The 12,355-nt window shown below is 46.6% G+C and overlaps 1 protein-coding gene across 3 annotated transcripts in view; it reads left to right on the top strand.

Moving 5' to 3' along the window:
• The window catches only part of MAF (MAF bZIP transcription factor), a 197,683-nt gene that overhangs the window by 24,911 nt on the left and 160,417 nt on the right, over positions 1-12,355 (top strand). The window contains exon 3 of one of the 3 annotated variants that reach the window (XM_065028526.1): positions 2,520-7,857. The exons of the other annotated variants lie outside the window; for them this stretch is intronic. The gene's annotated coding sequence lies outside the window, so the exon portion shown is untranslated. Of the gene's footprint in view, positions 1-2,519; positions 7,858-12,355 lie in introns of those variants that run through there. 3 annotated transcript variants of the gene reach the window in all.

The raw sequence follows: 12,355 nt of genomic DNA, 5'->3' as shown, positions 1-12,355 counted from the left end.
TTTAAAGTAAATTAAAGCAAATTTCTCTGTGGTGACAAGTCAATAAAACAATGGAAGGCTCAAGTTTTTCAATCACCCAACATCTGTTCCTTGTTTTCCTCTAGCTATAAGTGCCCTGTGCACTGCAATAGGTGAACAGAGTGAGAGCCAATAGCTGTCGTGTTGGGTGGGGTTTTTTTTGGAGGGGTGCATCGTTGTTAGTGGTGATGGGGATTTATTTTGTTGTTGGTTTTTGTTCCCCCAAGTAACACTGTAAGCCCTGTCCACTTTGGGAACAGCTGATTCTGCAGTTTCTGTGGCAGCACGTTCAGAGCTCCATTGAAGCGGCGGCGGTGACAGCTGATGGCTCTGAGGCTGTATTTGGTTTCTGGAAGCACAGTACGCTGTTGCAAAGCAGAGTAAGTGGTGAGGTGCTTCTCGGAAGCCCAGTCAGCGCAAATGAGATCCCCGTTGTCTGTCCGAGCCACCCACACCGGCAGCAAACACCTCTGAAGCAGAGGGTACTCGAATGCGCTCCACGCCGCGATGGGAACTAGGTTGTAGAAAACCTCACTGAAACCACTTCCACATTGTACCCACGCTCAACCTGTTTGTCTTGAAATGTTGTCTCAGAGAGAAGCCAGCAGATGAAAAACAAGGTATTAGGCCCATTTTATGTTTCAACAAGTGCAGGATGCAAACGGCAAGTGTTTGTTTTAAGTGTTCTGGGGGATTTGGCGTTCGGTGGTGTGAGAATTGGCTCCCTGCTGTGTGAAGTGTTCGCATGGGATCCGCGCTGCGTGGGAAACGCTGGCACGGGCGGGAGGGGATGGGAAAGCTCTGCTGGGAAAGTGCGAGGGGGCTGGATGTTAGTCACTTGGGGCAGAAATCTTTTCCTATCTCCTCTGAAGAGAGCGGTTTGTCTTGGACAGTGCAGCATTGGCTTCTGGAGTGGCTGAGCAGGACAGGAAGTCATGACTGGATGCACAAGGAAATTAGGGAGCTCAGGTCATTCTAGAGATATAAAAAAATGTCAGTGAAAGTGCAGAGACCTTTACTGCTCAAACTTTCCCAACGTTTGGAATTTGTCTGCCCTCACACCTATAGTTATGGACACCATCTTTTGAGGTGTAGCTATGTCTTTTATCTTGTGGTGTCTTCTTCTGAGTCTTCAGGTTCAAGACCTTTGGCAGGAGTGGTTTGCCCTCACTCACATCTTTATGGGGCCAGGAAATGGGCCTCTCTGCTTTATGGGAAATAAGTAATTAGGTCTCACCAAATTTCAGGTACCTGGCTACTGGGAGCAGGGAACTTCTCCTTTGCTAGGTCTTCTAGCAAAGGTCTGAGAAATTCTTTGCATGCTTCTGCAATGCTATGCTGGATTTTAATACACTCAAGTACATAGATTCATTGAGCAGTTCTGAAATCCCTGTGTTCTCCAAAGGATGAGCAATGTTGTAATCATATCACCATATTAAAAAAAAAAAAAAAAAAAGAAAAGAAAACAATACCCTAGGAGATTTAGGATCACAAAAGAAATCCTAGCATTTAGTCCATCCCAAGAACTTTTTGCGATTGTTGTATGTATTGGTGCATTTTGCAGCTTAAAGACTGAACATAGGAAGGTATAATTTTCAATAGCTTTCTGTGCTTTCCTCTTGTCTGCATAAAGCAGTGTTGCAGTCAATGGAGGAGGCAGATGAGTCATCCAGCCAAGATGCAGCGTTCTGGGGTTTGTTGCTCATGAGCTGCCATGCAGAAAAAAAGGTGATAGTGTTTGGATGTAGGGGTTCCTCCTGAACGCCTCTTTTGTGTAGTTTCAGCGAGCTTTGGATGTATCCTTTGCTTGTGACTGTCATCACGCTCAGGCTTGTGGTATCTGGGAGACGTATATCCAAAGGCAATGCACAGATACATCTTTGTAGAAGACCTTCCTGGGCAGTCAGCACAGGGACGGAACCCGCCGCAGGGAGGGTCATTGGCCACTGCAGGAATGGTGATGCTGCTCCCGCTGGGGACATCCTGGCAGCTTCCTGCAGCACCACTGAGGCCAGATCTTTTTAAGGAAGCTCATTTAAAAATTGAAAGCCTTTATTTTATTTTTTAAGTGTCACGGTGTTTCTTAGATGCCAGGTGGAAACCAATGGCCAAGGGCATCAGACCATCCAGGGCCAACTTCCTTCAATGTATTGATGATAAATAGAGACAAACTGCCTAGCACAGCAGAGATCGACCTTAATGGAGAGCACTGTCTTCCGCCTGAGGCCAGAAGTCCCTATTATTCCTGCCATGAAATGGCTTTTGAGAGGCTTCTCATCAGGAAGGTGGTCTCCTTAAATCATATGGTTAGAAGCACTGAGGTCTTCCTCCAAACTAAGCAGTGATCTCTACGCCTTGGCAATGGCTCTACATCTTTGTGGTCCCCATGGCCTTATCAGGGCATCTCCATTAGCCTTTGATTAACAGGGTGTTGTAGCAACAGCTGCCAGTTTTGCAGTCTTATTGCCATTTTAATTATTACTATTCTATTAATTTTGCAGGGCCAGAAGTGGGGACATAGATCCGCAGCTCTGACCCTGACATCTCCAGGTCATATTCCTCTGTATCTCTGCACACTCGTTACTTAGAGGGCTGGTTGTCTACATGGGGGGAGATGGTGTGAAGACCTTGGAACCAGCTGCTGCCCACTGCACGCTGCTCCTTCTGGTTCTTCTTTCAGGATCAAATGAAACTCTCACTAAACCCAGCGGAAAAACTTCTTTTGACTTTGGCAGCTGTCGTGAGCTGCCACCAAAACCAGGGGATGGGTGTATTAAAGCACAAATGAATTTTCCGCAAAGGCAACCTCATTTTGTGAGGGGCTGAGCATCTCCTGCCGCGTGAGAAGCACTCTCAGTTTCTCCTGGGTTCAGTGGGAGCTTTGGTGCTCAGCTCCTCCTGGGAGGTGCTCAGCCTTGGCCAGGATGGTGAACCATTTGGGGAGCTAACACAGAAATACATTCCCGTCACTGTTTGAATTTCCGGGTCATACAGTTTATCTAGAGATCTGCTCAGAAGTGAGTGTGAAATAATAATGCCTGGCGCTTCCTGGGTGCCTTTCATCTTTCCAAATATTTATTAATTAGCCCTCAAAACACCCCTGAGAGGCAGATAAGAGATGGACGGATATGGCTTTTTTCATGCACCAGTAGAACTGAGCAGCTGTCTGGCTGTATGAAACAGCACTGCCCACAGTTTGGGGCAGATTAGGAAGTAGATAACAAACCTGTATGTTGTTGAGGGTGCAGAGAGAATTTAGCTAGGCAGAGTTTAATTACCTCTGCTGGAGCCTGGCCAGCAAGTCAAGGCTCGCCTCCCTCTTTTCATCGCTTTCACCGCGGAGACTGTAACTCCGTCAGGTCCTTGTCAAAGGATGATCTTGTATCTTGATCTGGCTTGAGCGGGTGTAGAGCTGGGACCAGAGAGCCCTGCCTGGGACTCCGCACATATCTCGTTTCCCCAAAGATTAAACCCGGTGGCTTTTATTGAGCGAAGGGAAACCCTGCACCTTGCACTGCGGTTCCCTCTCCGGTACCCCCAGGGCAATCGGAGCTGCACAACGTGAATTCCCTTCTGTTTGCTTTTGCAGCATGTAATTCTAAAGCATAAAAATGTTGAAGCTGGAACTCAAATTTTACCTATTTTGTGTTAATGCTTTTTAATAAATCTCCAGACTCTCTTTATAGCTTCATAGAGAGCAATTTATTGTAAAACTACACTTAACTGTATTTTATGTCCACTGTAATTGCTTGTTTCATCTAATTCAGATTATACTCGTGTATAACAAGGACTAGCCCAAGATAGAAAGAGATGAATTATTAATCAAGAAAGTTTGGGAATTAAGATTTTAAGCATGCATGCTAGATACATGTGTAATATTTAGAAATAGATCTGAAAGGACTTATGCAATATGCTTTAATCAAATTTTGAAAAGAAAATGACCAATACATCAAATCTTGAAAAGGAATTGACCAATAAATCAAATCTGGAAAAGAAAGCGTTGGATAAATCAGGTCTAAAAAAGCAAACAACCAATTTATCACATTCATGGTGTGTTTATTAAGGTAAGGAATTGCCTGTCTGTGGCTGCATCTGCATGCTGCAATCATGCAATTAAATACTTGAAGTTCTTCAATAACAAATTATTTGTGCAGGTGCACACGCACGTGCCTCTCTAAACGTACACCAAGTAAACACATGTATCTCTTTGCCGTGTTTTGAGCTGCACTAAGAGCATACAGTATTTACCTAAATCTCAAGCCTCTGAGGTGCGCCTGGGATTTCAGTTTGAAATCTCTCCGTTTCAGTATCCGCGTGGTGCTGCACCCGAACAGCTCGTGATTCCAGTTCTCTTAAAAATGGTGATTGTTGGTAGAGCCCAGATTTTAAACGCAATGAAACGTGCCTTGTTCTGAAAGCTTTTTGCTTTTGTTTTCTAATTCTAATTGTAGACCAGCAGCACTAACTCCTTTGGCTAATTCGAAGGGTTTTGATAGGCAGCTTGGGCCCAAAGCATATTTTCAAGATCAAGACTATAAAAATCTCACTATGGAAAAATCATCATTTGCCTCACTGACTTTGATTTACATCTATGTTACGGAGCCATGAAATTTAAAATAAGATGACCTAAATTGTCCTATAATAATGTGGGCATGAACATCTACTCCTGGTGGCAGAGTTTCTCTGTCACTATACCGAATGAAATCTCGTTTTTACTGCCAATCAGTTAGGCATCATTAACCCTTTAAGAATGTTATTAGCATTCTCACGATGCTTTTCATCATGTAACAAATGTTTTCAGACTAAACTTGTCGAGGTCAAAGAATCTAAGCCACTAGACGTGGGACTTTTATTTTGTCCTCTGCAGTAACATGTATACACTCGCCATCAGGCCACATATAAATTATCAGCAGTGCTTTTAAAAAGCTTGCAAAAATGTGGTATTTAAGTTAAAAAGCCGTCCTCCATAAGCTGTCCCTAACTTCTCCTGGAAATATGTGCTCCTCCCCCTCATTCCTTTTTTTGCTGTAGAGTAGGAAAATTGCTCTGTACATGAATCCTCCAGGATCCAGGAATGAAAATTGCTTTGCATTTGCTATTACATTATGGTGCTCTCTCTTCTGATTTTTTTCCCCCTCAGTTCTTGTTGTTCTTTTTTTTTTGCAATAAGCGTATGTTTGAATTGAATTGGAGAGTAGCACATTAAAGAACTGGTTTTCATAGCTGTTTATGTCCTTTCATCCATAGAAGTGTGAGAAAAGCAATCAGGGTTTCAGATTGACATGCTAAAGCAAGAACTATCAGAGAAAGCATCTTGCCATTGGAGCGTTGAATATTTGCATACCTAGGTTCCTTGAATTAGTCCAGACTAAACTAAGGTATTTTTAGAACTAGTTTCAGCCTGTGTCAGGCCTATAAAGAAAAACTGATTTTGTTTCAGGTAAAGTAATTATTAATCTGTTCCCCCAGCTTTACGCCTCTGAGTGTGTCAAAATGTAGCACCTACAACCCTGACTCGGTGTATTATTCAGACTTTCCATCACTCTGTTTTTCAACAGATGGCATCTGGGTGACTTACAGTCTTATAAGTGAGATTGACAATGTGAAACAGAGGACCTTAAAAAGTAATTGCAGAGACAGGAGAAAAAATTAGAAATTAATATCCCTGTAGGAAACGGAAACCAGCTTCACACGGAAGTGGAATTGTCGGTAGCTTTTACATCAAAAGTGGTGTTCGATTTGTGTTTATTGCAATATAAATAAAGCGATGTAGGCAGTGGTATTGGGCTCAGTAGTTTCTCTTGCAGGCATTTGGGATGAGCTTCCCATGACCGACGAGTAAGAAGCGGCGTGACCAGCTGCTCCTGTGCTCGCAAACAGCACCACGGCCTCCAGCCAGGATTTGGGAAGGGGTTGCTTGTGCAGCTCAAGTAAAACATCCTGTGGTTTTTGGTTCTAAAGAGCTCACGTTAACGTTTTGCTGATGAATCAACGTGGCCTGTGAAAGAACCTGAATTACTCACTGGGACACTCAACGTGAACGTGTGTGAATTTGGGCTGGGTAAACAGTCAGTTTAAGGGGAGGATGGGAACGTAGACAGTCAAGAGTACAATTTAGATGACTGGCTGAAAGGATACATTCAAATGCTCCTGGTGAATCTGAGCAGTATTTATAATGGATTTATGTAGTAGTAGTAATGCAGAGAGGAATTTTCCCTGCAGAAGAGGCAGTGGTAGCATAAGGAGTTGGTGTCAGGGCTACATCACTGCTGAAAATCAGCAGAAAAAAGTTAGCACATTTTGGCTAGGACATAGTTTAAAGCACCGTTTTCCTGCTTCTTTGCTTAGTCCTGAGATGCCTGTTCAGTGCTAATCCTGCATCGTCAGTGAGCAGAGACCCCCAGTCAACCCCAGGGAACCAGCGCTCAGAGTCCTACAGCAATTCCCATGGGAATACGTTCCCCTGTGCTGGCTGGTGTGTCGGCACTGTGCTGCGGTGCAGTTTGGACAGCAAGCAGGGATATGATGGGCTGATTTGCTCTTTCTAGGGGTAGAGCTCCTGCTTTGTGGAGCTAAATTCCCATGTAAATAAAAACTTCAGTTGATCTTCAGCCCCTGTGCTTTCAGTAAGACTCATCTCTGTGTTTCTAAGTCTTTGAATCAGGATCTAAGTTCACATCTTAGTAAGACTAATGTTCAAGAATGAAGAGGTTGTTTGTCCTAGTGGAATCCCGTTTGGCATAACACATTTTGCAGGTATATGTAGATTCACAGTGCTGCATGAAATACTTTCCCCCATCACATACCGTCTTTGTCACTACCTTCCCCTGACCTTTATCTCAGTAGAAAAGAACATTTAGAAAAGCACACTTAAAAATGTGTGCTAAAAACTTACTGCTTGAAAACATAGAATTTGTTTTAACGAAACAATTTTGAGGCTTAAAGAACTTCAGAAAGAAATTGGGAATAATAAAAGATTCGGAAGGTTTTTTGTTTTGTTTTGGTTTGTTGGTGTTTTTTTGTTACTGTTTGAAAAATGAAAGTAATGGCTTTGAAATACATGTGCTGAACAGACGAGGCTTTTGTTGTGACAGCGTGTACATCAAGTTTCAGTGTGATGGGGTTTGAAATGGTAAAAGTTAGAATTTGGTAGAGCAGGCTTTTGGGTGGCTGTGCTCTGAAAGGTTCTTGCGTGTCACGTGAATGAAGTCCTGGAAATGCGCTGGACTTTTTAACTGTATGCAGCTGTTAGGGAAACAGGAGTGCAAAATGCACCGGTTACAGACACTTTGAGATATTGTAATGGCAGGGATTTTGCAGTAATATTGTCACTGTTGAAATCAGCTTATTCAGTGCTGTTCTTTAGTATTTAGGCATATAGAAACATGTAATTTCAACCCTTCCTCAGCACAGAAAAGAGTGGTTTTAAAGTTCGATTAGTTTCTTGTTTTCTCCAGGTTTCCATTTTTTCACTCTTTCTGCATTTCCCAAACAACAAGGTAATACCCAATAAATAGTAAAAGGATTTTTTTAAAGCGTTTTTTAGAATTTTTCCATGTGGTTTAATATCACTGGGATTAAGTGCATTGCCATCAAAAAGCAGAACAGAAAGATGCTTTTCCCCTGTTAGCTGTTATCATCCAGGTCCTGCAGCCCAGGACTCGGGGCTGAGGGTCCATGGGGCCCCGGCAGCAGCTGGAGAAGCAGATCTAGGTTTGCATGACATGAGCGGTTCCTCGGTGCCTGAACATGGCTGAGGAGAGCGTGCAAGAGGCTTGAAAATTTAGGGCAGATATTTGGAGAAGTGGGGCTGTGGGGCAGAGCGAGCGGGGCTGTGGGGCAGAGCAGGGCTATGGGGCAGAGCAGGGCTATGGGGCAGAGCGGGGCTGTGGGGCAGAGCAGGGCTATGGGGCAGAGTGGGGCTATGGGGCAGAGCAGGGCTGTGGGGCAGAACAGGGCTGTGGGGCAGAGCGGGGCTGTGGGGCAGAGCAGGGCTATGGGGCAGAGCAGGGCTGTGGGGCAGAACAGGGCTGTGGGGCAGAGCGGGGCTGTGGGGCAGAGCAGGGCTATGGGGCAGAGCAGGGCTATGGGGCAGAGCGGGGCTGTGGGGCAGAGCAGGGCTATGGGGCAGAGTGGGGCTATGGGGCAGAGCAGGGCTGTGGGGCAGAACAGGGCTGTGGGGCAGAGCGGGGCTGTGGGGCAGAGCAGGGCTATGGGGCAGAGCAGGGCTGTGGGGCAGAACAGGGCTGTGGGGCAGAGCGGGGCTGTGGGGCAGAGCAGGGCTATGGGGCAGAGCAGGGCTATGGGGCAGAGCGGGGCTGTGGGGCAGAGCAGGGCTATGGGGCAGAGCAGGGCTGTGGGGCAGAGCGGGGCTGTGGGGCAGAGCGGGGCTGTGGGGCAGAGTGGGGCTATGGGGCAGAGCAGGGCTGTGGGGCAGAGCGGGGCTGTGGGGCAGAGCGGGGCTGTGGGGCAGAGTGGGGCTATGGGGCAGAGCAGGGCTGTGGGGCAGAGCGGGGCTGTGGGGCAGAGCGGGGCTGTGGGGCAGAGTGGGGCTATGGGGCAGAGCAGGGCTGTGGGGCAGAGCAGGGCTGTGGGGCAGAGCGGGGCTGTGGGGCAGAGCGGGGCTGTGGGGCAGAGCAGGGCTGTGGGGCAGAGCGGGGCTGTGGGGCAGAGCGGGGCTGTGGGGCAGAGTGGGGCTATGGGGCAGAGCAGGGCTGTGGGGCAGAGCAGGGCTGTGGGGCAGAGCGGGGCTGTGGGGCAGAGCGGGGCTATGGGGCAGAGCAGGGCTATGGGGCAGAGCGGGATGGGGGCGGCTCTGCCGGGAGCCAGGAACACTCGTTCATTCCGACTGGTGCTGATCACTGGGGTGGGATGAAGGTCAGGGGGTGTCCCCCCTTCTGGCCTCTGGTCGAGGAAGAAGTGGAAGGTGAATAACCTGCTCTCCCCTCTGGGTGACCCAGTCTGGTGGGTTGGGTTGGGAAGAGCAGAGCCTGAATTTCAGGGAGGAAAGGGGCTGGAGACATCGAGGAGATATCCATATTCCCTTCTCAAAGAGCTTAGCAAAACAACATAGAGAAAGAAAAGGCTCCAACAGCAGGGAGTGAACGGCTGGAATTTCCTTAATATTAACTGAGCTTTAGGCAGCAAGACTTAACATGGAGAATTATTTTTAATTAATAGCTTTTCCCCTACTTTGGAGCTCAGCGGGAGGATCTTCTTTGCATTGCACAAGGAGGGGAGATAGGAGCAGTCCTGGTTTTGTAACTGATAACTATTTCAGGCCAACTGCATTGCCCGGAATAACTTTGTATTCAGAAAAAGAACAAAATGTTTCATCAAAAGATACCTCCTTCTGGTTCTTGGATTTAAATTGCCTCTCTAGATAAACCTACAGCCTGGGCAGAAATGAGTTGACGGGTTTTTAAGAGTCTCCTGGCCAAATTATTCTCTCCCTCTCTTCCTCCCCATCTCTCACCTCTGTGTTATCAGCAGAGTGTTTGGCCCCAAGCGGGGACCTTTGGAGGGTGCTGAGCAGTCTCAGCTCGCTGCATGGGGCAGAGGGGTCCTGTACCCAAACCAGCCCAGATCCAGATGGAAAAAGAGGCAGGAAGGTGTTGTGAATTTGTATTATTTTGACACAATGGGTTTGTTCAGAGACAGTTTTCAGGCAATAAATGGCTCCTTTGTGTTACTTCCCTCCCCGTGGTAGCTTTCCGAGCTGTATACGCGCATATCATTTTGCCTGTGTATTAACAAGCAGGAAAGCTCCCTGGCTTCAGGCTCCCTCCTCCTCCTCTCCCTCTCCTTCTCCCCACCGTCCAACACGCCCTGCCCCAGCACACAACTCAAACAAAATAAGTAACGAGCTTAACGTGAAAAAAACTCCTTTCTTTTTGCTTCTCTTATTTCAAGGACCGTGAGGGACTGGGTAGCGCATCCTTTTATGAGGGGCTTCATGGGAGTCGGGACATTTGCTTGTTATCCTGTGGCACTGTAAGAGGGTGATCGTCATGGGCTATAAAGTAACGGGAAGTCTCACAGCCCCTCCAGTTCTGTAATACAGTAGCTTGCTCACACAGGAGAGACGGATTTATGGCATTGCCTTGTATTTTTTTAACATATTTTTTTTCTGCTTTCTATTTACAACCTAGCCCAATGGATCTTGCATTGTCCCCTGTCTTCCTCCCCTCCTGTCCTGATTCTGCCTGTTCTTTTTGGTGGATTGGAGCCCCGACAGGGTCCAAAATAATGTTGGTTTAGGTGGAGGTGCAAGGGTGAAGGTTGAACTCTGAGGTGTGCACAGCTCCCTTCCAAGGAGTATGTCTTATCTAACTAGAAGCAAGCGTGGGATAAATATCTGCTTTTCTAGGCTGTGGGGAAGGCAAGGAGAAGATGGGGCTGGGCAGGCGAGGAAATAATATGAAAAGCTTGTGTTCCTTGTTATCAAACTTGTCAAGCTATTTTCCTTATGAGCTTTTGTTAAAGCCCAGTGTCTTTCTGTTATTTAAGTAAGTATAATCTCCGAAGGAGTTTTGAGTTGCAGCTTTTCAAAGCAGTGGGGTGCAGTTCCGTTTTATCGGCTGTCATTGAAGGTCTGATGCAGTCATGTCGGGGGCTGTAAATGCCCTGATGCTGTCAAGCCGAAGCGGTTGTGATCCAGGGTGGGTGCTGTGTTCCCTGGCATTGCTGCTGGAGTCGGATCTCCGGCTGCCGGGGCTCACGGGGAGCGCTGCCCAAGGACCGGCCGGGTTCAGAGGCATTCATGGGCTGACCGTGCCCTGGTGTGCCTGGAGCATTGGTAACCGCAGAATTAGTATTTACCAGATGAAGAGGGAAGACTGTGAGTGATGCAGGTATCACCTAAACAGTTAAGCTGCTTTTGGGAGCCATTGTGTCTCTGTTAGCACTGGAGCCTGGTCCCCAGATCCCTTCCATTTGCTTTGATAAAGCGCCGTGGCTTTGAGGTGCTGAGCATGGCTGGGCTTTGGTGTTATCTGCTCCTATTGAAACAACTTTCCCAGAAGCTGCAGCAATGAGTTAACCGTCTGGGGTCAAGAAGGGGACATTAAATATCATCAGCCGCTCTCTTAATCTTAGGAGGAGAATCCTCATTTGTGCGAACGTGTGTGCTGATCAAAGCGTGATAGGAGTGGGATGCCATACAGTATCAGCTATTTCCCATGAAGGGTTTTTTTTCCCTTCTTTTTAAGAGCAGAAAGGAAAAGCAACAAGAATTTTGAATCATTGGAACTTCTCCTCTTGTGGTTCGACTAATGCAGTGTCTGGAATCAACTGCACCTGACCAGCACTTATACATGTTAACTATCAGCTAACATAACCTGAAGCCCTAGGAAAATAGGTTGTAGCACAGATGTAAGACACTGAAGGAAGACAGTAATTTTTTCCTGTAGATGGGAAATGCATATGTTGCCTCACTCACTTGTCATTACTGAAACTATAGGTAGGGACAAAAATAGAAACTACTGACAGCTTGATTTCTTCATGCTGGCACTGAGCTACAGCGGAGCTCTACAAGACCCTATAAATATGCAAGCGAAGGGAAATCCTACACAAGTGCTATCATACTGCTATAGGACTGAATAGAATTAGCTTTATTGCAACCAAACGGTACGGACAGTCTGCTTTTCAGAGCTTCCCTATCTCGTGAACAATGTAAAATGTGAACCAAAGGCAGCTAATCTGGCCTGTTTACTGGGAACAGTTCCAAAATATATTGTTGGAAATGACTAGCAAAAGCTTTGCACTGCACAGCCCTGATGGTGCAGCCCTTTCTTCCTTTTAAAGTGAAATGTCCTTGCAGAAATTAAACACTGGAGAGAAAAAAAAAAAAAAAAAAAAAAAGAAAAGAAAAGAAAAAAGGAAAGGGAAAGGAATCAGTGTGGCTTAAAACATGTATTAAAATTTGCGGAGGATGGAATGTGCATTGAAAACTCTCCCCCACCCCCCAAACCTAAACCAACAAAAACAAGCCAACCCCATGAATAGCTCTTCCTAGCTTCCTGCACATTGAATATGTATGTTAAAGGACAAGGAGCCAAGCTTTGCGCTGTTTTGCTTTGCTTGGCATATTTGTGCTCATTTGCTGAGAGTCAGGGGCTGTGGCAGGGAGAGGCTGGCGAGCTGGCCATCGCCGGGCTTGCTGCTGAGGGCTCACAGTGGTGTGCAGAAGCAATATGCATCCCACTGCGTAAACGACGCTTCCTGCACCTACGAGCCGGGTTCAAAAGGTTTGCACGGCATGAGGAGAAAGAACTGCTGCTGGGGCTGGGACTGGAGTCGCGGGGGTGAAACAAGAGTCAGGCAAAATTCAGGGAAC

This window comes from Columba livia, chromosome 13 (genome assembly GCF_036013475.1).
Source record: "Columba livia isolate bColLiv1 breed racing homer chromosome 13, bColLiv1.pat.W.v2, whole genome shotgun sequence".
Lineage (NCBI taxonomy): Eukaryota > Metazoa > Chordata > Aves > Columbiformes > Columbidae > Columba > Columba livia.
This window is presented reverse-complemented; position numbering and strand designations above follow the sequence as displayed.